The sequence below is a fragment of the Nannospalax galili genome, unplaced genomic scaffold (genome assembly GCF_000622305.1).
Source record: "Nannospalax galili isolate Female #2095 unplaced genomic scaffold, S.galili_v1.0 scaffold43, whole genome shotgun sequence".
NCBI classification, from domain to species: domain Eukaryota; kingdom Metazoa; phylum Chordata; class Mammalia; order Rodentia; family Spalacidae; genus Nannospalax; species Nannospalax galili.
Genome location: NW_008353342.1, coordinates 6560442 through 6585539, shown reverse-complemented (window position 1 = coordinate 6585539; position 25098 = coordinate 6560442). Strand labels below are relative to the sequence as shown.

Below are 25098 nucleotides of genomic sequence, written 5' to 3'. Positions count from 1 at the left end.
ATATATATATATATTATATATATTATATATATATATGAGTGACAGGGTATCTTTGTAGCCCCAGTTGGCCTGGATTTCACTATGTAGACCAGGCTGACCTGGATCTCACAGAGGTCCACCTGCATCTGCCTCCTCAGCACTAGGATTAAAGGCATGGGCCACCACACTCTACTTATGCTGTACTTTAAACCTCTTTACATGGGTAAAGATAGACAAATTTGAATCTCACAACACAGAATTTGAAATAATAAAGTGTCAAAAGTAAGGAATGCAGTATTTTTGGAAGTTTTCTATTAAATGCAAATGTTGCATGCTACATCAATAATTCTAATGCAATTGTTTAGATGTCATGAAAAATAAATTGGTAGCTTGTCATTTTATTCCATAGCAGTTTTTCTACCTGTGTGGAATTTAATGAAAGTATTTAGGTTCTGTCAGCCCATATTTCCTGAAATGGAACAGATTCTACAATGTTCCCTTCATATTTGACATGACATACTATAAAGACCCTTGAGATGATACATATCTTCTATGATCCCTAAAACTGTCAGTCTTACAACAGCTGGTGGTTGATGTTGTATTGGGGCAATGGTCCTGAGAATGTTGGTATAACTTATTTTATAAATAACCACCAGCTTCAGGGGAATCCAGATTAGTGTTGTGTTTTCCAAAGCTAAAAGTAATTAGCTTTGTTGATACATGCAGAACGAGCTGCTGTTCTGTCTATGAAAGTGTCTCCTGCGTTCTTCTCCATTCCATGTACAGAATTAGGTGCCGTGGCAGGAGACACAGATATAACCTTAAGAGTATAAGGTTTTCTTCTCAAAAACTTAGTCTGCAATACATTGTATACATTCAGTACAATTTATTTTATATCAGAAATTCGTATATGTTCAAAAAAGCAAATAAGGCATTTCTGAAACTCATCATCAATACCAATTTTAACAGATTACATATAAACAACCTTAATTGATGGAAGCCAATTGTGAAGTTTTCCCTTCAACGGGGACCAACAATAATACAGCAAAAAAGTATAAATGTCCTAGAGGAAAGTAAGTACTACAATTTACCAAATATGCATGACATAGGACGCTTATATAAAACAAACTCTAGTTGTTATATCAGCCAAATAAACTGCCTTGTAAATGTATAGTAAGATAAAACACAAGTAAAATGGTAATGAGTCTTGTTTGTTAACAAATTTCAGCAACATAAACACTACAGTAGTTGTTGTCATTATTTAAATTTCAAAGTTCTTATACCTGGAAAAGGTGAGGGAGTAAAGAGGAGATTAAAAGGGAATAAAAGGAACAGAAAGCTGATGGTTACATGAAGCACAGGAAGGACCATGAACCAGTGCATGGATTAGAGTGTGGGAAAATAATGGAATTCATTAGAAAAAGCATAGCAGTTTATAGGCAAGGTGATAGAGGATATAAAACAAACTTTTAGTATTAAAATTGAAAAGAACAAAGTGCTTCAAAGTTCTCTTCCTTGCTGTTTTGAGGCAGTGCGACCACAGCACCGTGTCATGCAGAGCCTCATTTTGTTCACCACAGAAACATACAAACATCTGATCAGCCACTTATGACTATAATTCAACATGACATTGTATACTTATCTCAGGTTGGTGCTTTATATTACAAAATATTAGAACTGGAAAGAGAAGCAATGTTTTAGATACAGACACATCAATCATGTCTTAATAAATTCAAATGTCCATTAGAAAATAAATGACTTATTGCACTTTTTCATAAGGTAATGAGACAGGAGGACACACAAGAGTCTTTATTTTTACATTTCTTTTGGATTTTTGAATTTTCATACAATATAATTCAACATTTTGGTCCCTCTCCTATCACTGCTTCCCATTACTGCCCCCTGCCAAATGTAGTGTATTCTATTCTAATATGCCTATAGTGTCTAGTTGGTTTCTTCAAATGTGATATGGTGTGGGTCTATCCACTGGAGCCTAATTAACCTACCAAGTGATCCACACTTATAAGAGACTGTCTCTGCCCCTTCCAGCAGCCATCTGTTGCTACAATTTTCATAGGTGGGGCTGGAACTTCTTACCTACATCCTCATGTCAAAGCTGGGATTTTTTTCTTTATGGTTTAAGCTTGCATGGGATTTGTGAATGCTCTCACTGTTTCTGTGAGTTTATATGATTAACTGACCAGCTGTCTGGAAAACTGTTTTCTTGTGGTCATCTGCTACCTCTGGCTCTTAAAATCTTTCTGCCCTCCCTTCTGCAATGGTCCCTGAATCTTGAGAGCAGAAGTTTGATATAGGTGTCCTAATCCAGGATAAACTCTGTACTGCCTCTTGTTCTCTGCACATTGGCCTGTTGTGGGTTTCTGTGTTAATCACCATCTGTTGTGTAAGGAAGTTTCTCTGGAAAGAGTTAAAAGATGCATTAATCTCTGGGTATGACAATAAGTCATTAAGAGTCAGTTTAATATGATAATTCTTCGATAGAAAACTAGTATTAGGCTCTCCCCAAATCCTGTAACCTGTCTAGCCTCAGTTCCCTTAGCCTGATATCAACGTTAAGTCATGGGCTCCATCTTATGAAGCAGAACTTGAATCCACTTAAAGAGTGGTTGGTTGCTTCCATATTTGTCTTACTATTGCACTGTTGGGCATATCTTGCCAGGCTCCTTGGTATTGTAGCTCACAGGATTCACAGGTGGGCAAGGATGATTATTTTATCTTCTGGTAGTTTCCATAGCATCTTCCAGCACTGTGAATGCTAGTTAGAAAAGATGAGTTTCTGAAATTAGGACCAGCTTGAGCTCACCTTATTTGTTCTACAATTTCTGTATGCAGTGTCTTCAGCAATAGGGTCTTACCATCCAGTTCTTGTAGGTGACCAATATCAGGGTCAATGACAGCTTTGGAGAGGTAATCCATTCCTGGAATTGAGGTATTTTTTAAAATAATTTATTGAGAATTTCATACATACATATAAGGTGTTTTGATCAAATCCATGCCCACTCCCTCCCCTCCAACTCCTCCCATATCTCCCCATCACTTTTTTTCTGATAACTTCATGTACTCTTTCTTTGGGGCTATTTTTTTATTACCTTGTGATGTCTAGAAAGGGCAATGTCCCCATTATAGCATAACACCTTTTAATCCCTTTTCACGTTGTATATGTATATACATTGCGAATCTTCTATTGTGGTATGTTTCCATATGGTTTTTTATAAAGACCTGTAGTGCTATTTATCCCTCCACATACTACCTCCCCTGCCCTGCTCTCCCATTCCCTACCCTGTTTAAACCTTCTGGTCTAATGTTCCCCTTTCCCCATTCACATCACTGCATTCTACCACCCATCCCAGGAAGCCTCTCCCCGCCTTACCCACTCAATGGATGTTAATTAGTTCCTAGACCTCTCCTAATTTTCAAATGGAGACATGCATATCTAAGATCTCAAAGCTAGCATCCAGCTACAAGAAAGAACATGTGACATTTGTCTTCCTGAGTCTGGGTCACAAATGAGCTGAATAATCTTCCATTGTGTACATGTACTACACCTTCATTATCCATTCATCAGTTAGTGGGCATCTAGGTGGTTTCGAGTTCTTGGCTATTATGAAAAGAGTAGCAATGAACATGGATGAACAAGCATTTCTGTGGTAGGGAATAGAGTCTTTTAGGTATGTACTAAGAGTGGTATAGCTGGATCATATGGTAGACCAATTTCTGGCTTTTTGAGGAATCTCCACGCTGATTTCCACAGTGGCTGCACCAGTTTCCATTCCCAAAAGCAGTGGGTAAGCGTTCCCCTTTTCCCACATCCTCACCAGCATTTGTCATTGCTTTTATTTTGGATCTTTGTCATTCTGAGAAGGGTCAGAAGAAATCTCAAAGTGGTTTTAATCTGAATTTCCCTGGTGACTACAGATGTGGAACATTTTTAAGTATTTCTCAGACATCTGTGTTTCACCTTCACAGAACTCTCTGTTCAGCTCATTGCCCCATTTCTAATTGGGTTGTTTTGTGATGCTTATTAAGTTCTTTGTATATTCTTGATACTAACCTTTTTTCAAGGGTATAGCTGGTTAAAATTTTTTCCCACTCTGTAGCAGGCCTCTTTACTCGAATGTTAGTGTCCTTGTACATATAGAAGCTTTTTAGTTTCATGTGGCCCCATTTGTCAATTGATTGTCCTAAAGCTTCCACTATGGGTGTCCTGTTCAGAAAGTCCTTTGCTGTGCCTATGAGTTGCAATGTATTGCAATGTATTCCCTACTTTCTCCTTTGTCTGATTCACTTTATTGGGTCTTATGTTGAGGTCCTTGATCCATTCGTAATTGAGTTATGTGAATGGTGAGACATAGGGTTTTGGTTTCATTCATCTACATACCCTTATCCAGTCTGACCAGCACCATTTGTTGAATAAAGCTCTTTTCTCCAGTGTACATTTTTGGCTCCTTTTGTCAAAACTCAGTTGGCTGTTGTATTAGTCAGGGTTCTCCAAAGAAACAGAACCAGTAGAATGAATATATATGTACAGAGATTTATCAGCTTAGCTCACAGGATAGAGTCTGAGTAGTCCAACAATGGCTGCACCACACTGGAGAGGCTGAGAATCCATAGCCACTCAGTCCATGGGGCTGGATGTCTCAGTAGGCCCAATCTGGCACTGAAGGTCTGATGAATTCCAAAAGATCAGCTAGTCTTCAGTCTACAGCAGCAAGACAAACTCACCAGCAAGAGAGAAGGCAAGCAGCAAGAAGCCAGGCATTCTCCTCTGCCATGACCTTTTATACAGCTGCCACCAGAGGGTAACACCCACATTTAGGGCATGTCTTTCAGCTTCAGATGATCCAATTAAGAAGATCTCTCTCATTTCAGTTAATCCCAGATCCAGTCAAGTTGACACACAGGATTAGCCATCATGGCTCAAAATATGTGGATTAAAATTTGGGTCTCAATTATTTCTCACTGATCAATTTGTCTATTTTTATGCCAGTACCATGCTGTTTTTATTACTAGAACTCTTCAGTATACTTTGAGATCAGGGATGGTAATGGCCTTCTCCAGCAATTTTTTTATTGTTCAGGAATATGTCAGAAATTTGAGATTATTTTTTCAATTTCTGTGAAGAATTGTGTTGGAATTTTTATGAGTATTGCATTGAACTTGATTGCTTTTGGTAGAATATCTATTTTCACAATATTAATCCTACTGATTCATCAATATGGGAGGGCTTTTCCATTTTCAATTATATTCTTCAATTTCTTTCTTCAGTGTCTTACATTTTTATTATACTGGTCTTTCACTTCTTCTCTTAGATTTATTCCAAGGTATTTTATGGATTTTGAGGCTATTGTGAACTGGATCATTTCCTGGGCTTCTTTCTTGCTATGATTGTTCTTGGTTTATAGGAAGGCTACAGATATGGGGGTGTTAATTCTACATGCTGCTACTTTGGTGAATGTATTTATCATTCTGGTGGAGTCTTTAAAATTCTCTATTTTTAGAGTCATACAGTCTGCAAAAATTAAATCAATATGACAAAAGCAATCTAAATACCCTATAACAACCACTGAGAAGGAGAAGGATAGAGTAATTCAAAATCTTCCAACTAAAAAGAGCTCAGGACCAGATGGATACAGTGCAGAATTCTACCAAGCCTTCAAAAAATACCAATACTCCTTAAATTATTCCATCAAAAAAAAACCCAAGAAAATAGGGAGGGGATAGAAAAACCATCTTATTATATTGTATGAAAACTTCAAACATTCAATAAAATATAAAATAATTACAGTTTAGATGTTTTGACATATTTTATCAGATGTATGAGCTTTATTTCACATGAGACCATGGCCAGCATTGGATCAATATTACTAGGTTACTAAACTGTTTACTACTTCCAAGAACATGCACTTTATTCTCTGAATATCGTTAATTGATGGGAAAAATTCCCTTGGACAATCATTAACATAGATTACTCAGAAAAGAATTTTTTTAAAATAGCAAGGGTATGTATTGTGAACAGCAAAGTGGAATATTAGGGAATTTGTGGTGTTCCATGGTTTGGCTGGGTATAGACACCAAAATGTGTCTGGAAGCCACTGACTGAGTCAAGCATCGTCTTTACAGACCTGACTATGTTGGAGGACTGCACCAGCTGTAGAAATGTCCCACCATCCAACTGTGCACATCTTAAACTTCAGTGTGTCAATAACTGATTCAAGGATCCAGACCATCCAGATGGCCCTGGGAGACATTTGATTAGGCTGGAAAGCAACCATTACTTAAAAATTTGAAGTGTATTTAATGCCATATTCTAATGTATGAATTTACTGAACAACCTGAATTTTCTAGAAGTGAAATCATCAAATCTTTCTCCATACGCCATTGTCACTGAAAGATACAAGAGTAAGTTTCCCTTTTACACTTGGCTGACATGGTATTTATGTATATTTTGAATATTGAGATTATAAATGTCAGATACTAGAATTTCAGTCCTACTGAAATTAAAAATGTGATTACTTCATTCCATCCAATGCTTCTCTACCCATCCCAACTTGAACCTGACTCATGTTCTGAAATCTGCAGTGGACATTCATCCAGTTCTTCTCTCTTCCCTCCTAACTCAATACTGATTTTGCTTCCAAACTTGTGTAGTCTAAGGACGGGTCTCTAAAGATAAGGGAAAGGTCACAAGTGACTAGTGTATTATTCAACTGTCAGTGGTAACATAGTTGTGATACAAACCCAAATATGTCTCCCTGTTCTAGTGGATGATTTTCTGGATTGTAGTTAAACTCTCGCGACTGAGACCTCCCTACAAAATTTTTTCATGTAATTCACTTGTTTTTTATTAAGTTTGTTCTTCCCTCTACACTTTTCCTGTTTCTGATGGAAAGCACACTTGTAAGGTAACATTCAAAATAATTCATGTTGATTTTTCCTGTAAGTAACATGTTTTGGGTTGCTTTTGCAGTAACATGTTCTCTAATGCATACCTCCCATTTCTCTCCACCTGTACACTTTTATTTTTATTTTGTTTTTATTTTTATGTGTATGAGTGCTTTGCTTCCATGTATATAGGTGCACCTGCATGTGCAATGCCTCAGAGGTCAGAAGGGGTAATCAAATTCCCTGGAACTAGAGTTACAGGAGGTTGTCGGAGGCCATTTGGGTGCTTGGAATGGAACGCAGGTCCTCTGCAAGAGCAGCAAGTGCTCTGAACAGCTGGATCATCTCTCCTGTCCCTTATTTTTATTTTTAAATATGTATGTATGTATGTTTCTGTACGGGAACAAGTGCATGTGAGCGCAGGTGTCTCTTGAAGCCAGGAGTGTGGAAAACCAGCCCCTGAAGCTGGATTTACAGGTGACCTCTGGAAGCCTGAGGTGGGTGTTAGGAATCAAACTCGGCATGAGCAAAGCATGCTTTTAACTGCTGAACCCATTTCCCTTGCCCTTACCTGTACTCTTAAATGCCCAAATCAGAAATCGCTTTGTACCACAAGACCTGTGGTCTCTGCATTAAGAGCTCTGGGTGATTTGCTTGATTCATTTCAAAAAGTGTTATGTGTGTAACATACTATTATTACTATTAACTATTAACTATACTATTAACATACATACTGTTATTTTTTAGAAAGTGTCTCCTTTGTAATCTTCATTGGCCTGGAACAGCCAATGTAGAACAGGCTGGCCTCAAACTCACAGAGTTCCACCTACCTTTGCCTCATAAGTTCTGGAATTAAAAGGGTATGCCACTAGGCAGTGTATATATCTGTTTGTGTATTTACATAAACATGTATAATATATATATATATATATATATGTATATATATATATACTAAAATAATTTTGGAAAAAATACTATAAGCTGTTTAGAGAAAATTTAGATAATGGGATAAAGGATGACAAAATTTGTGGCAATTTCTTGACAAATCACTGAGATTATGAAATATTTTCTTAGATATGATGGCATATTTATCACCGTGTTCCCCAGATTTGAACAGTAAAAATATAGACAATCAGGGATATATCTTTTTAAAAATATTGTGTTATTTTTATTTTATGTGTATGAGTGTATTGCCCACATGTGTATAGGTGCAACCACATTGTACAACATCCATGGAGATCAGAAGAGGGCATCGGATCCCTGGAACTGGAGTTACCAATGGTAGTTAGCCACCAAATGGGTGTTGGGAATTGAACCCAGGCCCTCTGCAAGAACAATCAGTGCTCTTAACTTCTGAGACATCTCTCTAGTCCCAAGAATGTATCTTTTTAATATACTGTTATGCTGCTTTCTATGCTATAAATACATCTTTAAAGTGACATGCTTTAAATACATCTTTAAAGTGACATGGAATAACCTTACCACTCCAGCGTGTGTGTGTGTGTGTGTGTGTGTGCGTGTGTGTGTGTGTGTGCCTCTCTCTCTCTCTGCATGTATGTGTGTGCATGCGTGCGTGTGTGTGCATGTGTGAGTGTGTGTGCACGTGTGTGTGTGCACGTGTGTTCAGGCTGATTTGGACTTGTTAAGAAACTCAGGGAGGCTCTCAACTTATTCTCTGACTTCAGTGTCTTTAGTATTGTAATGATAAGAGTGCACACCATATTAGTTTATTAGCATCATTTTAAGTGTTCATGTATTTATTATGTTTCATAAACTCTTATGTAGATGTTATTTTTTGCTACTGTTTAGTACAGGTGTGAAAACACTACTACTAAATAAAATATTTATTCTATAGGCCTTCAGTGAAGATGAATATGTTCTTAGAATTTGTTTCCTAACAGTATAGCACGTAACTATAAAGATTAATAAAACTGAATTAGTTAAAGGATTCCTCAGCATAAAAAACTACCAGTCAGAGCCAGGCATGGTGGCGCACACCTGTAGTCCCAGCACTTGGGGGGCAGAGCAGGTGGATCTCTGTGAGTTCAAGGCCAGCCTGGTCTACATAGTGAGTTCCAGGACAGCTGGGGCTACAGGGAGACCCTGCTTCAAAAAGACAAAAGAAAAAACAAAAACTACCAGTCAGTAAAACACACTCTCAAAGACATGAAAAAATATAACAACCAATTTTGGAAAATACAATAAGGATACTATGGACATGTGTTACTAATAGATACATACATCAGCAAAATGCATGTCTTTACGTGGTAATTTTCATTGTTAATAAATTTCCTAATATTGATAGGGAAACATTTTTGTGTGTATGTGTTGTATTCATGTTCACGTATGTGTACAACTGTACCCAAGCATGCATGGGTAGCCAAAATTAAAATCAGATGGTGTCTTAGTTTGTTCTTCATTGCTGTGACAAAATACTCTGACCACTACCCACTTGGGGAGGAAAGTGTTTATTTGTCTTACATCTCCCAGAGCACAGTTCATCAGGGAGCCCAAGGTAGGAACTTAGGACAGGAGCACAGGCCATGGAGGAACGCTGCTTACTGGCTTGCTCCCCTGGCCCCTGCTCAGCCTGCTTTCTTATGCAACACAGGCCCACCTGCCCAGGGATGGCACCACCCACAGTGGACTGGGTCCTCCCACATCATTCATCAAGAAGATGCCCTTCAGACATGGCCACAGGCCAGTCCAATAGAGGCAATTTCCCGATTGAGGCTCCCTCAACCCAGGTGTGTCAAGTTGACACTAAAGCTATCCAACACAATTGACCCCTTGTCAACTTGACACACAAACATCACTATTAAACCATAAACTTTCCAATTTTTGTCCCCAAGGTATGATGTTAATATCACAACATAAGACAGTACAACCTTAAAAACCCCGCAGTCCTTTAAAAAAAATCCAAACACTTAAAGTTCATAGTCTCTTTTAAAAGTCTCTTAACTGTGGGCTTCTGTAAAATCCAAAACAAGTACTGTCTTATTTCAAAGGGAAGAATCGGGCACACCTAAGCAAAACCAAAGTCCAGCAAAGTAGCTCAAGGCTGGACATCTGGGATTCACTCACGATCTTCTGGCCTCCAAACGGTTCTGGTAATTCCACTGCTCTGACTCTGCAGTCCACAGCACACAAAGCTCATCTCGCAGGCCAGCTCCATTCCACACCTACTTCAGTCCTTGGTGATCGTCCCACAGTCCTGGCATCTCCAAAAAGCTGGGGTCTCCACTGAAACTGAGGCTACACCTTCACTAATGGCCTCTTCTTGCCTCTCCAGGTGCAAAGCCTCAGATTCTCTCCATGACCCCTTCAGTCCTGGGGTCTTAACTGCAACTGAAGCTGCACTTTCACCTATGGCCTTTCCTGGCCTCTGCATGCCAAGCCTCAGCTGCTCTCTGTGACCCCTTCATGCTTTCAACACTAGAACTATGAAGGAGACTCTAACACATTACCAAGTCCTGCTTTCAGCTTGAGATAGAATCTTGGGTCCCCTCTGTGTGCTGACCCTGAGGAAATACCTCCCAGAAGACTTCACCTCAGTGATGCTGGTATCTTGCTACTTACAGCTGATTTTTCAGCCTCAGCTAACCAGCATCAATTGTCCCAGTAAAGCAAAGGTTTTGCTTCAGGTTCTGGTCTCTTCTTAATCACAGCTGATTCTTCAGCCCCAGCCAACCAGAACCCACAGATTCTCAATCCAAAATCTCACAGGAACACCCCTAATAGTCTCGGCTTCCCTTTGAAGCTTCACAAGCCAGGCCTCCATCATCTACAACTCTTTCAGCATAACTGTTCCAAGCTCCACAGCAACAAACTCTGAGCACACAATGGCTTTTCCAGCCCAAAGTTCCAAACACCTCCACAGTCCTCCCCAAAACACCAAGGTCCGGTCTGTCACAGCAATACCCCACTCTCGGTACCAATTTCTGTCTTTGTTTGTTCTTCATTGCTGTGACAAAATACTCTGACCACTACCAACTTGGAAAGGAAAGGGTTTATTTAGCTTACATATCCTAGCTCACAGTTCATCGAGGAGCCCAAGGTAGGAACTCAGGACAGGAACCTGAAGCAGGAGCTAGAGCACAGGCCATGGAGGATTGCTGCTCACTGGCTTGCTCCCTTGGCCCCTGCTCAGCCTGCTTTCTTATGCAACACAGGCCCACCTGCCCAGGGCTGGCACCACTCACAGTGGGCTGGGCCCTCCCACATCCCTCATCAAGAAGATGCCCCTCAGACATGGCCACAGACCAGTCCAATAGAGGCAATTCTCCAACTGAGGCTCCCTCAACCCAGGTGTGTCAAGTTGACACTAAAGCTATCCAGCACAGATGGATTCCTAAATCATTCTCAGGCTGGATATTTATTTATAAGATGCAGCTGATACTTAATTTATCAAGATGATATTGTAATTTGTTTTGGGAATCTCATACATGCACACAATGTATTTTGATCATGTTAATCTGACATTTCCCCTCCAACTACTCCAGACCCTGCCAAACACCCCCTGCCAACTTCATGTACCCTGTGCCACTTTTTTTCATATCCCACTGAGTCTAATTAGAGCTACCCCAATATGTGCACATGGTTGCAGGGCCATCTGTGGTTTTTGGGTAACCAACCAGTGGCCACACCACTAAGGAAAAATGACTCCCAGTTAGACAGCTACTGATTACTCCCACAATAAAAGTGCCACTACTGCACCAATAGCGATAGTTTGCTGGACCAGTCATTAATTAGGCTCTACAGCCGTTGACTGGTTTTCTCCCTTGGCAGCTTGTACAGTATTCTCTGACACAATCAGAGCTAGTCTTCAAGGAGGAGACTTCCAGATCAGTTCCAGCTCAATTGCTCCAAGTCCTGTGTCAAAAGTGTGGCCTGTTGTAATAATAGGGTCTTACCTTCAAGTTCTAGGAGGCAATCAAAGGCTGAGGCAATAGCCTGTGTTATCTTTGGAGACTCTTGAACTACCCTAACCAACAATTCAAAGGGAGGTTTCTCCTGCCTGGCACTGTGTTTTTTGTCATAGCCTTCAGGTATGCACATGCACTCGTGTACTTATTGCATATGTATTTTCAGTACAACTTTGAACTAATCCACTTTCCTCTGGTTTTTCATATTATCTATGCATTATTTCTCTCTCCTCTCACTCCCCCATATAACCCTCCCTTGTCCCTCTCCAGTTAAATTACCCCCCTTTCCCCATTCCCCCCTTAATAAAGCCTGTCCTCTACTATCCCCCTTTCTCAAGCACCTTCTTCCCCTTTATCCACATGGCTTCTTGAAATTTCCCTGGCTTCTGTATTACATCAGGATATATACTCATATCTAGGGATTTGGAGCTAAGATCTACAAATGAGAGAGAATATGTGTCACTTAGTTCTCTGAGTCTGTGTGTGTTACTTCACTTAGTACAACTGTTTCTAATTCCATCCATTTACCTGCAAATTTCATGAGTTTTTTGTGTGCTTTTTTTTTCACTGCTGAATAGAACTCCACTGTGTAATAATATATCATACTTTCACTATCATTTAACAGTTAAGGGACATTTAGGTTGTTTCCATTTCTTAGCTATGGTGAAAAGTGCAGCAATAAACATGACTGTGCAATTATCTCTGTAGTAGGATGAGTCCTTTGGCTATATGCCAAGGAGTGGTATGACCAGATCATATGGTACATTTATTTTTAGGTTTTTAAGAGTTAGCCATACTAATTTCCACAATGTTTGCACCAGTTTGCAATTCCAGGAACATGGATGTATTAGTCACTTTTCTGTTGCTGTGATAGAAACATTGACCCAAGCAATTTATAGAAGGGTTTATTTGAGCTTACGGTTCCAGGAGAATTACAGTGTGTCATGGCAGGGAGGCATGGTGGCTGGAGGTAGCTGGAGGTGGCTGGAGCAGGAGCAGCAGAAGCTAAGCTCTCACAGCATCATGCAGGTACAGGAAGCAAGAGAGCAACTGGAGATCTGGCAAGGCTTAAGAACTCTCTAAGCCCACCCACAGTGATGTACTTCCTCCAGGATAGCCACACCTTCTAAGACCTCCCAAAACAGCGCCACCATGTGGGGACAGAATGTCCAAATACTTGGAGCCTATGGGGGACATTTTCATTCAAACCATCACAGTGGATGAGAGCATTTGGTGTCATTTGTTCTCTTAATGTTAGCCATTCTAACTGGGGTTACACAGAACCTTAAATTAGTTTTGATTTGCATTTTTCTAATTACTAAGGGTGTTTCTTCTTTTGAGAACTCTCTGTTCAGATCCATAGTCCATTGTTGAACTGGATCATTTGCTTTCTTGCTTGTTTTTGGAGTTCACTGTATACTCTGTCAGATGAACAGCTGGTGAAGATTGTCTTCCACCCTGTAGACTCCCTCTTCACTCAAATGATTGTTTCCCTCAGTGTACAGAAAATTTTTAGCTTAAGGAGGGTCCATTTGTCCTTAATTCCTGAGAGACTGACGTCCAATTTAGAAAGTCCTTTCCTGGACCTATATCCTATAGGGTAGGGTACTGCCTATGTACTCTTCTAACACTCAACATTCCAGGTTTCACATTAAGCTCTTTGATCCATTTGGAGTTGAGTTTTGTGTAGAGTAATAGGTATGAGTTTCATTTCATTCTTCTGCATGTAGAGATCCAATTTTGCCAGCAAAATAATGAGGCTCCCTCTTTGGCCTATGCCTTCCTAAGCCATAGTCTTCTGACTAGGTTACAAGTACCAGGCATGAATTTCTCCAATGGAGTATGGAATCCAATCCCTGTAGAACAGCAAATCCAATCATAAACTGGTTGGTTATCTGCATAAAAGGCATGCCATTATTTCACCAGTGGGCACATTTTGGCAAGGAGGTCTGTTCTATATGTGGTCCAGCACCAAGTAACACCACTAATGTCCTTTTACCTCCTGTGACTAGCATAGCACCTTCTAGCACCATAAAACTAGCTATCACAGAGGAGGTTCCTGGTCACTTTTTAGATTGATTTCCTCATGTCCTTCAACCACAATGTATACTGTTTATAGTAATAACAATTTGACATCTCATTATCTCTCTACCTTGCTTTGTTAAGGCAAGTAGTTCTTTCAAAACTTGGAGCTTATGAGTTTGGCTAACTAAACATAATGGCCAAACATAAAAATTTTAAAGTGCACTTTGAGATGACTAAATTTTTATGGGTAAATGGTAGCCATGGTGGACAAAGAAATTATGAGCAACAAAAATAAAGCTGGAAGAACTACATTTCTTGACTTCTCAAAATACAAAGGATTATGATGGCGCTGTAACAACAAACATACAGAACAGTAGAAAAAAGTGTGTATTGAGAAATAAACCCACACATGTGAACACCTGATCTGTTGAGAACATACAACATGAAAAAGCTTTGTCTTCTGTAAATGTGTGGCTGGATATGAACTTGCAGAAAAAAAACAGGATCTGTACCTTATACCTTTCATCAAATTCAAAGATTCTGAATCTAAGATCTGAACTTTGAGGCTCTCGGAAGAAAACTGGGGAAAAAAGCTTTGGCATTGTGGCATTAGCAAGGGTCTCGGCAATGATGTATTTTAGAATGAACCTAAAGGTTCAATTAACAAAAGCAAAAATCAGACAAATGGTACTGATTGTATCCAGCAAAGGAAAACATTAAAAGAGGCAACAGATAATTCATTGAAACTTTGTGAGCCATATTTCTTACAAGGAATTCACATTTAGAATGTGTAAGGAATGCAAATAACTGAATATCAAACAGATTACAAATTGGGTCAGTGTTTGAAGATGCACTTCTCAAAGCAAGACATAAAAATGATCAACTGGGGGCTGGAGAGATGGCTTAATGGTTAAGAACACTGAATGTTCTTGCAGAAGACCCGGATTTGAATCCCCTGCACCCACATGGCAGCTAACAACTGTCCATAACCCCAGTTCCAGGGGATCTGACAGCCTCTTCTGTCCTCCTCAGGCATTCATTGCACAACATGGGTGCACTTACCTACATGCAGGCAATACATGCATACACATAAAATATATATACAAATAATAATAAAAATGATCAACTGGTTTCTGTAAAGGTACTCAGTGTCACTCGCTAATAAAGTAAGTATTAATGAGTAAGGTATTAAGGTCAAAATTGTAATATCTCACACTTGTTATGACTACTATCAAATGAAATGTAAGGACTATGCATAGTGACCTGAGGGCACTGACAATCTCTGATGAGCATTAATTTAGGATTACACTTTATTCTAGCTACACCCAAGCTATCAGCCCACTGCACTGTATGATCATGATGAACATCAAAGTTACAGCATACACTAATTGCAGCCTTAGAAGCTGTAGTGGAAAATATCTTTTACGAATTAACACTAGCCATTATTCTTATATCAGTCCTCCTAATAAGGTCCTTTATCAAGACCAGTTTGTACACAGGAACATGTATGACCACTAATCATAGTATGATTTATCTCTATATTAGCAGAGACTTAATGGAACAGCTTTTGATGTAACAAAATTCATATCAGCATTCAATGTTAAATATGCTCCAGATCCATTTGCTCTACTTTGTATAGCAGCAACATCATAATAATTACTGCACGTACATATCACTTTCTCTAGGAGCATTTCATGATCCATACTCATTACATTTTGTTTTGAAACAGGGTCTCATGTACCCCAGGCTGTCCTCAAAACAGCATTGTAGCCAAAGATGATCTTGAAATTCTAATGTTTCTGCCTAGAACTCTCATGTGCTGATTGTAACATGAGACACTACACTCAACTTATGTGGTGTTATGGATTCAAACCCAAGGTGTCGTGTATACTAGGCCAGCAATCTACCAACTGAGCTATATCCCAGCCCTGGCCTAACCAGAATCAACTTTATAACTAAGACTCCATGTCTCATATTTTCATGAATCTAGCATCTTACCCTTGATCCCAATATGAGTAACTAATACATTAAAGAAAATAGGCCGGGCATGGTGGTGCACGCCTTTGATCCCAGCACTCGGGAGGCAGAGGCAGGAGGATCTCTGTTAGTTCGAAGCCAGCCTGGTCTCCATAGTGGATCCAGGACAGCTGGGGCTATGGGGAGACCCTGTCTCAAAAAGACCAAAAAAAATTTGTACCTTTAACTTCAGCTTCACGTGTGACATATTTCTTTACCTGTTATTGTATCAAATATTCCTGCCTACATAAAAAATGTCCGATGGCAAGTTCATTGATACAGTAAAACATAGAGTGTTATGTAATCATTTCTACGTTATAAGTATGGATCCTACTCCTAAGAATTAAAAAAACAACAAAAAACCTGTGCTCCCAATGACACCATATACAGCCAGCTAAATAAGCTATCAGGCCCATACCCTGAGTATGTTGGTTTGTATCCTTTCCATACCAATATAACTTTTAATCATTATTTGAACTACTGTTACAGCAGGAATCTTAATTGTGATATTTTCCTCACAACAACTCCTTATATAAACCAAACTGGAAATAAGTATACTAGAAATTACCCCAATTCCTATCGATAAATCAAATAACAATCATGGAAACAAACTATCTTTTAACACCAACAACAGCCTCCATAATTCTGAGAACAGCCATTATAACTGGTCTCCTTAATGCAAGTCAGTAAACACCCCCAAGAGCCAGCCCGCTCCCCTGTGAGGCCTAGGTGAACTGTCCTATGTCTGTCCAAGCATCCTGAGACCCCAGACTTCCGAGGCAGCAGGGCTCAGCGTCCTCCTTGCTCCACTCCTTCTGCATGGGATTCTTTCTCAACGACTGGCTCAGGTCCTGCGGCTCCCAGGCGCGGGCTCTGCAGCTTCCTTTCCCATGACCCGACCTGAATCCAAGCAGGATCATACTCCGGAGAGGAAAGAATGAAGAGCAAAGAGCAAGACCCCTGTCTGGGACTGCAGGTCTTCCCCTACGAACAGGGCGCGCCCTGCTCGTGAAAGCAGGGGCTAGAGCACTGCGCGTGTTCAGCCCCGCCTTCCCTCCTTGTGCCCTGTAGCTGGCTTGACAATCACCTGGTAGACATGCCCTCAATCTCCTCTCAGACAGCCCCTGTGGGATCCACTTTTTTGACATCAGCACTAAGGACAGAGGCAAGTGGAAGGGGGGTAGGGCAGCCTTGTAGAGCTGCTGAGTTGGAAGTCAGTGGATCACAGGTCAAGAAGAAAACACGGCCAGCTCAACCCTGCCCAATGACTGGGTAAGAAGACCGATATACCTCTCACCACATTTCTGAGGTCTGATTTTTCTGCCCAAGTTTTCTTTCAGTGACTGAGGAATCTTTTATTATTTTTATTTATTTTTATTTGATATGTGTTAATGTTTTGGCTGCAAGTATGTAAGTGCACCCCTGTGTAATGTCTGCAGAGGTCAGAGGAGGGCGACAGATTGCTTAGGACTGGAGCTATGGATGATTGCTGGGAACTGAACCTGGGTCAGTGTTTCTATCACAACAGAAAAGTAATAGACCTTTCTTAGGTAGAATCAAGATCCATGAAAACAATAAAACCTCAAAGAGTCATAGTCATTGTAAAGGAAATGCGTTGACAATTTTGAAGCAGATCCTGCTGACAACCAAAGATGAGTTGATGAGGAGTGATTGCACTGCACTGACTATGGGTATAGCAAGAGGAAGCAGAAAGAGGAACTTCCCATCATACCATCAAGTAAAGTTGATTTGCTGAGTTAATCATATTCCATTTCACAGAGGATGCTTTGACATTAACAAATGACAAAGGAGGTGAAAGTGGGGTTTGTTTGTGGAGTAGAATGAATTGCTATTAAAGTGCTCCCTGAAAAAAGCCACTCCAATACACAGAAGGCCAGAGCTGTAAATGTCAGCCCTGCTCTCAAGTTCAGTGTCTGGTAACAGAGGAAACTTGACTTCATGTTCTTTGTGTGTCCTATGTATGAGTGTTTCTGATTCAGGGTAAAAAAAAGAATTTTGAAGCAACTGAGTAAATCAGTTTATTAGTAAAATTTTAAGGACTACAATAAAACAAGTTGAAACACATTTTTGTAATGAGATTAAAAGCAAAACATTGGAGTAGTGAGATGCAAAATACCTTTAGAAAAGAAGTCAATGAATACATAATAATTTCGACATGCTTCTTCTATTTGTTGTGTAGCATTTTATTCTGAGTTGAAGCATCCCATTCTGGAAGGAGGCTCATGAGACTCAGGAAGCAAACATCCCAAGTCCCAGCAAGGGACCTCCCAAGTTGGAGTGGTAGGGATTAGACTGAGATCTGGCTAGTCCCAAAGGGAGGGAAAAAAACCCAGATGGTGGAAGTCCCTACAAGAAGCTGTGGGACTTTAGAGTGATCCAAATGGAAAGAGACTGGCATGGTGCACAGGTAATCTACCTGCATCTTCAGGTCATATGGAGTATCTGGAGAGTCCCTGGTGAGAAGCTCCAATTTTGTTTATAATACTAAATACAATTCTGTATTTTTTATTTGCTTTTATTGAATTTTTGTGGATTTTATACAGAATATTTTAAACAATGTTAATCATCTTTATACCTCCATCCCCATCGGCACCCTCCTGTACCCCCTCGACTGGAACTCAAATACTCTGTCATCCATGTTAAGGCCCAGTGTGTCAAATTAGTGTCCCCAGACGTTCCCCAGTGCAAGTTCATCCACTGAGGTCTAGTCAACCTATCTAGAGTCTCTTGTTTTAGGAAGATCAGCTCTTCTCACCTAGCAGAAATCAGTTGCCAATGTTTCCTCAGCTAAGATTAGAGTCTGCTATTCATTTCCCCAGTTCTATGCTGTGTTTATGACTTGTGTATGCTGACACCATTCATAGAATCATATGAGCAGGGTCCCAGGAGCTTGTAGGACTCTGTTTCCATGTGGTCATGCACCTTCTCCCTGACTCTTACAATCTTTCTGCCCCCTCTTCCTCGATGGTCCCTGAGCCCTGGGTGGGTGAAGTTTAATGTAGGAGCCCTGTCCAAGCATCAGCATTCTGTAGACTCTTAATCTCTACATTGTGGCCATTTGTGACCTTTTGCACTCCTGGACCTCTGTTTCATATGGGATATTCATAAATGAGAATTGAGAAATTCATTAATGTTGTCTTCATTACCCCTGTTCTATGTTCCATGCACCTTAGGTGTAGAGGTTGCACTGAAGATGTGTTACTTAGGCCTGGGCAATTCATAGGCAACGCCTGTGTGTGAGCAGTTGTGGTACTTGATAATATTCTCTGACTGATGCAAAATAAGCTTCTTTGATGAGTGGTGACTGGGATGTTTGTCTGCAAATACAAGGATACATCTTTCGCACATAGCAAGAAATTCCATTAATCTATGGATGTGACAGTCTTGGGGCTTTCTCTAAGATCTATGATCTCTCCAGCCATGAGTATTTGTTTATATTTACAGCACTATGGATTGAGTTTCCTCCCACCGAGTGGGCTTTTAGGTAGTTGTTGATTTCCCCCAAGATAAAAGTGCCACTACTGCACCAATGCTGTACCCTGTGCTGGTCACTGATGTGGCTATTTGGTCTTGAAGCTGGTTTTGGACCATCAATTGATGTTTTCCTGTATTTTTATGCCTAATTTTGCTTTATTTTAAGAAAAAGTGTCGATAAAATCATGGACATAGTAAGGTATCATCTCTCTCATTATATTCATAGATTTGTCTAATGATATCAATTCCTGCTTATTCTACTTATTATTGTGCCTATTTCTTTTTTAATATTTATTATTTTTAATTTATCTGTATGTGTGTATTGCCTGCATGTAGGTAAGTGCACCCATGTTGTGTAATGCCTCTGGAAGACAGAAGAGGCTATTGGATCCCCTGGAAATGGAGTTACAGACAGTTGTTAGCTGCCATGTGGGTGCTGGGATTTGAACCCAGGTCTTCTGCAAGAACAACCAGTGTTCTTAGCCACTGAGCCATCTCTCCAGCCCCTATTGTGCTTATTTCTAAAACTTTATTGATGAAATCTACCTGATTCATCCAAAATAAGAGAAACAACCATGGCAGTAATATGAAAATAAGTTTACATATACAGAAACAGTTCTAGTAGACCTCTGAGATCGGTAGATTTCCTATCTACATTTTAGGGATGGGAAAGCTGAATCTCTGAGAAATTAACATTGCCAAAGTCAGGTATCAAGCATGTAGTGCAACTGATCCTTAGCAGAAAACCCCTATTTACTGTCTTATGCCTGTGTGTAATTTGAAGTGTATGTGATTAAAATGAGATGCATTATGGTAATATTCACAGTACAGAAATTTTTATATAATCCAAGCTTTTCAATCAAATAGAGATCACCTTCACAGTGCTTCTTAAACACTGAATTTCTCCTTCTCCTCCTAAATCCCAGAAAAAGAAGTCTGAAGCACTAGCCAAAACCTTTGAATACTTCTTCAAATTAGGTAACCTACTGGTAGTTTGAATTATATTTTTTCTGTACTATCATTTTGGTTTTGAATAAAGTTACCACTGGTAATGGGGGGCTGCTGATTGCACAGGCCATGGGTTGGCCCATTTTGGGGGACAGATTCTCTGACTGAATCAGTAGTTTACAAATTCCCTTAACTGTCTAGACAGCAAACCTCAAGAATCCCGTCTCTTCTCCCTCATCTGAGATTACACACATGTGCTGTTTTTTTCCATTGGCTCTGAACTTAGGTCCTCATGCTTGAGGAACAATCACTTTTCTGAATGAGGCATCTTCCCATCCCTTCCCATCCCTTAGCGTACTTATTTTAATTTAAGGAACTTCTCTTTTTCCATTATCTCTCTCTCCCTTCCTCCCTTCCTCCTTCCCTCCCTTCCTCCTTCCCTCTCCTTCTCCCCCATTCCCCCTCTCTCTTCTCTCTCTCTCTCCCCCCCCAGTGTGTGTGTGTGTGTGTGTGTGTGTGTGCGTGTGTGTGTGTGTTTCTGTGGGTACAAATGCAGCTATGTGCCATTGCACAAGAAGGCCAGAAGACAACCTTACCTGTGATTCCTCAGTCACCGGTGGTCCACTATTTTGTTTTTCATTTTTGAAATGTGGTCTCTCACTAGCCTGGAACTTGCCAAGTAGACTACTCTGGCTGGCCATTGAGCCCCAGGAATCTACTTCCCCGTGTATTCCCAACACTAGGAAGGCAAGTCTGGGACACGATGCCCATCTTTTTATGTGGGTTATGAGAGCTGACCTCAGCTTTCATGCTTCCAAAGCAAGAAGCTTACCAACTGAGATTTCTCCTCAACCCATTCTAATGTTTAGTTTTGGTTGTGAGATACGGTCTCAAGAATCCAGGCTTGTCCTAAATTTACTCTGTAGCCTGGGTGTTCCTTGAATTGTTTTTTTTTTTTTTTTCCTTAAAAAAAATATTTCATTTGGGGCTGGAGAGATGGCTCAGCGGTTAAGAGCACTGACTGCTCTTGCAGAGAACCCGGTTCGATTCCCAGCACCCACATGACAGCTACAAACAGTCCTTAACTCCAGTTCCAGGGGAATCGGAAACCCTCTTCTGACCTCCGCGGCATTGCACAGCATGGGTGCACTCACATACATGCAGGTGATACATTCATACATATAATATAAAAATAAAAAATATATTTCATTTGTTAATTTTATTTTATGTGTATGTATGCATTCCCCGCATGTATGTTGAGTGCTCCCGTGTCATGCAATCCCAGTGGAAGTCAGAAGGGGGCATCAGGTCACCTGGAAATGGAGTTATGGACAGTTGTTAGCTGCTATGTGGCTGCTGCAAACCAAACCCAGGTCTCTGTAAGAATAGCCAGTGCTCTTAACCACTGAGCCATTGCTCCAGCCCAGTCCTTGAATTCCTGATCCTTCTATATTCATGTTTCAAATGCTAGGAATACAGTGGTGTGCCACCAAACACAGCTAAGGAATTTTTCCTTAATAAATGTATTCATAATGTGATTTCTGAGATGTATTAAACAAGCCCACAGGCAAGATTTCTATACAGAGATCATAAGGAAATCAATATATTTTTATATGCTGGTTACATTTATTTTTAATATTTTCATTAAAGCTTGGCATTCTGGTGCTTGCCTTTAATGCCAGCACTTGGGAGGCAGAGGCAGGTGAGTCTCTAGGAGTTCGAGGCCAGCTCGATCTACATGTGAGTTCCAGGCCAGCTGGGGTTACAGGGAGACCCTGTCCCAAAAAGACCAAAAAAAAAATTTTTTTATTTATTCTTTGAGAATTTCATACAGTGTATTTTGATCAAATTCACCTCCCAACTACTCTCTGATTTACCCCCACTTCTCTATCCACCCAACTTAGGGTTCTATTTTCCCCCACCAGTCCAATTTGTGTTGCCCAAGTACTCTTGAGTATGGAACCTGCCCTGGAGAGTGGTAGATCTAGCAGGGGCCACACCCTTAAAGAAAACTGATTCTCCCCCTCCCAGCAGCTATCAGCTAGGGGCAAGACTTTGTGCCCACCTACTCCCATCCATGCTGGGATTTTTCCAAGCTTGAGCCTGCTCAGGCCTTGTGCACACTGTTCCAGCTGTTGTGAATTCATATGTGCAACTGCCCTGCTACCTAGAAAAAAGTTTCCTTTCCACCACTTATTTTTATTGTTTGAGAATTTAAAACATGAATGTAATGTGTTTTGATGAATTCCATTCTCCATTCCCTCCCCTCCAATTCTTGCCCTATTTCCCCCCTCCAAACTTTATGCACTCTGTATTTAGAGCTGGTGAATCCACTTAGTGCTGCCTGAATGTGCATGGCTTGAGAACAGGAGCAGGGGGGAGCCTAACAAAGACCATACTCCTAAAACAAAACAGAAAAACACCGTGGCTCTTCCACTCTCAGCAGCCATCAATTGCTAATCGCTCCGTGTCTAGAGGCAGGGATTTGTGACCCCCTCCCCGATCCACAGTGGGATTTCAGCTTGCTCAATCTTGTACAGGCCTTGCACATGCAGTCCCAGCCACTGTGAGTTCATGTGTGCACTGACCCTGTCATGTCCAGCAAGTGTTGTTTCACTGCAGATGCCACTACCTCTGGCTTTTACAGTGTTTCTGAACCCTGAGCCTTGGGATGAAGGCATGTGACACAGATGTCTTATTTAGAGCTGAACACTCCGCAGTCTCTCACTCTCTGCACTTCGACCAGTTGTGGTTCTCTGTATTATTCACCATCTACTGCAAAAGGCATTTCTATGATGAGGGGTGAAGGATGCACTAATCTATGGGTTAATTAAGATAAGAATTTGGGGAGCAATTTAATATTATGTCCATTAGCAGAATAACAGTATTAGGTTCTCCCCAAGGACCAATACCTAGGCAGCCATTGTTTCTGACACAACAGTACCAGGCATGAGTTCTGTTTTGAAGAGTGGGCCTTTAATCCAATCGGAAAGTGGTTGTTTACTCCTATAGCATTCCTGCCAGTCTAAGACCAGTGGGACTATCTTGCCATGCCAGGCATTATGATAGCTTGCAGGATTCAAGCTAGGTCAGATTGTTGATGATTTTTCTCCCCTGGTAGTGAACAAGGAACCTTACAGCAATATGAAAGCTAGTCAGTAGGGATGAAGCTTCCAGGTTTGTACCACCTTGATTTCTCCATGTCCTGTCACTCAAGTATGTACTGTCTTCAGTAATGTGTCTTACCATCAAGTTTTGGAGCAATGACAACAGACCATAATGTTTGGTAGGGTCTCTGGTACCCCTGACCAAGAACTCAAAAAGCAGTAGCCCACACCAGTACTGGGCTTTTTATTTAATAGCCTACAGTGTCTGAAGTATTGTCTCCCCATTATAGGGTAACACCATTTAAATGTATTTTGTATAGGCTTATGTGTTTTAGGAAGTTTCTGCTGCAGTAAGTTTCCATATGGCATTTTCAAAGCTCTTAAATGTGAGTTATCCTCTTCATACCTCCTCCTCTACCCTTCCTCCCATTCCTCATCCAGACTTAAAACACTCCTTTTCCCCCTTCATACCACCAGCATTCTATCTCCCTTCCTATGACAGATGCCACAATGCAGTAGTGCCGGAACAAAGAAAGTCTAACTCTTGAGTCATTTAAACCAAGAGTGAGCCCAATCAATTCTCAGAACTGTTCCTTCTGATTTCTCTCAGAACTCCTCCTCCAACAAAGGGCATACTCTATTTACTTAAGAAGTACACTCAGCATGATATGAGAAAGAAATGAGGAACTTTGTCTTTTCAGGAAATTTTTCTTTTCAGATCCCATACTGACCCAGAACCATGTTGCTTGCAACATATTGTGCATAGCTCATTGTTTCCAACTTTGTGCTTTCTCAGCAATTATATTTCCACCACATAAATACACTCATACATTATTCTTGGCTGGGGGCAAAGAAGCATCATGAGGGAGAAACGGGGAACATAAAAGTTGATTACAAGAGATGCAGAAGGTCTACTAAGATTTTTACATTCTTTTCCTAAAGGCTAGCTAAATTTACATATGCTAATTACACAGCAGGAAGGCAGATTGAATGCTGTTAAATGGCTACAAGGTTCAGAAAGACAGGATGCCACTGCCAGAAAAGTCATTACGTACCTTCCCTTGCACTCCATCCCCTCATGGCCCCATACTAGTTTCCTACCTTCTATTGGTACTCCAATCAAACACACATGGCTAAAATTTCAAAACTACCATCCACATATGAAAGAGAACATGTGGCATATATTTATATTTCTGGGTCTGGTACCTTATTCAGAATGATTATTTCCAGCTCTATCAATTTACCTGCAAATTTTCTAATCTCACTTCTCTTACAGTTGAATAATATTCCATAAGTATCACACTTGCATACTCCACTTATCAGCTGGTGGGCATCAAAGTTGCTTCCTGGCTATTGTGAATAGAGCAACAGTGAACATGGAAGAACTCTCTATAGCAGGCTAGAGTAGGATAGAAGCCTTTGGGAACATGTGCAGGAGTGGTATAGCAGGATTGAATGGTAGAAATATTTCTGACTATTTGAGGAAATGCCACACTCATTCCCACAGTGGCCGTACCAGGTAGCACTCCCCACAGTAGTGATAAGTATTCTCCTTTCCCCGCATCCATACCAGCATTTGCTGTCAATTGTATTTTTTATTTGTTATTTTTATTTTGTGCATGAGTGTATTGCCTGCACGTATGTAAGGTCACCCCCATGGAGTTCAGAAGAGGGTGTCAGATCCCCTGGCCCTGAAGTTT

At 40.5% G+C, this 25098-nt stretch overlaps 1 pseudogene; it reads right to left on the bottom strand.

Annotated features, from left to right (window-relative positions):
- LOC103748028 overlaps positions 1-25098 on the bottom strand; it is a 131907-nt pseudogene that overhangs the window by 66011 nt on the left and 40798 nt on the right.